We start from the raw sequence: 1,329 nt of genomic DNA on the forward strand, positions 1-1,329 counted from the left end.
GTCTCCACATGGGATCCGAACCCTCGGCGGGAGCGCCGCCACACTCCCAAGCGCCACACTCTCCAGTGCGCCACCGGGCCGGCCCAAGCTCTATTTTTTAAAGAGTTTGTTTCTATAATATTTGCTTCTGTGGTTTTGTCTATGTAAGAAAAAGAATTATACTATTCATCAAGGACTGAGGGTTTCTTTGAACTTCGAATTTTGCCTTATGATCTAAAATGTAGCTGTAAAACTTGTAAGTAGCAAAAATTGGCAAAACCTTTGCATTTCTCATTGTTGGACACTTTGGGGTGATTACCATGTATTTATGGTCATAGTTTTGTTTTATTCATTCTTCTTCAGCTTCAGCTCAGGTTGCCTTAGTCACAATTTACAGAGCTAACTTTGCATTGTTTTATAAAAGACTCAACATCATGCAAAACCTTAAATTAATAAAATGCTTTCTCTGTAAACCTTAGATTTATGACTCTGAGCTTCTTTATATCTTTTCATTTCTTTTCTCTTTGTATACATAGTTTCTGGNCACGGAAAAAGACAAAAGACAAAAAAAAAAAAAAAAGAAGAAGAAGAAATGACAAACGTGTGCCTCATGACAGTGTTCTTTCTCAAGGGCCTTCCCCATGCACCAGCGCTGGACACCCCCATCTTTGGAATCTTCCTGGTGATTTATGTGCTCGCCTTGCTGGGGAACCTCCTCATCCTGCTGGTGATCAGGGTGGAATCTCACCTCCACACCCCCATTTCTATTTCCTCGCCAACCTCTCCTTCATTGACATGTGGTTCTCCACTGTCACAGTGCCCAAAATGCTAATGATCTTGGTGTCCCCTGAGGGCAGGGCCATCTCCTTTCACAGTTGCATAGCCCAGCTTTATTGCTCCCACTTCCTGGGGAGCAGCGAGTGTTTCCTCTACACAGTCATGGCCTATGATGGCTACCTGGCCATCAGTTACCCATCAGGTACACCAGCATGATGAGTGGGAGAACCTGTGCCCTCCTGGCCACTAGCACTTGGCTCAGTGGGTCTCTGCACTCTGCTGTGCAGACCACATTGACCTTCCGTGTGTCCTACTGTGGGCCCAACCAGATCCAGCACTACTTCTGTGATGCACCACCCATCCTCAAGCTGGCCTGTGCAGACACCTCAGCCAACGAGATGGTCATCTTTATCAATGTGGGTGTGATAGCCTCCGGCTGCTTTGTCCTGATAGTGCTGTCCTATGTGTCCATCGTCTGCTCCATCCTGAGGATCCGCACCTCAGAGGGGAGACGCAGGGCCTCCCAGACATGTGCTGCCCACTGGATCCGGGCCTTTGTTTCTTTGGTCCTGT

At 47.0% G+C, this 1,329-nt stretch overlaps 1 pseudogene; it reads left to right on the top strand.

Annotated features, from left to right (window-relative positions):
- Positions 1–571: 571 nt before the first annotated feature.
- Positions 572–1,329, top strand: part of LOC103581139 — a 1,847-nt pseudogene continuing 1,089 nt past the window's right edge.

The sequence above is a fragment of the Galeopterus variegatus genome, unplaced genomic scaffold (genome assembly GCF_000696425.1).
Source record: "Galeopterus variegatus unplaced genomic scaffold, G_variegatus-3.0.2 Scaffold12428, whole genome shotgun sequence".
NCBI classification, from domain to species: Eukaryota; Metazoa; Chordata; class Mammalia; order Dermoptera; family Cynocephalidae; genus Galeopterus; species Galeopterus variegatus.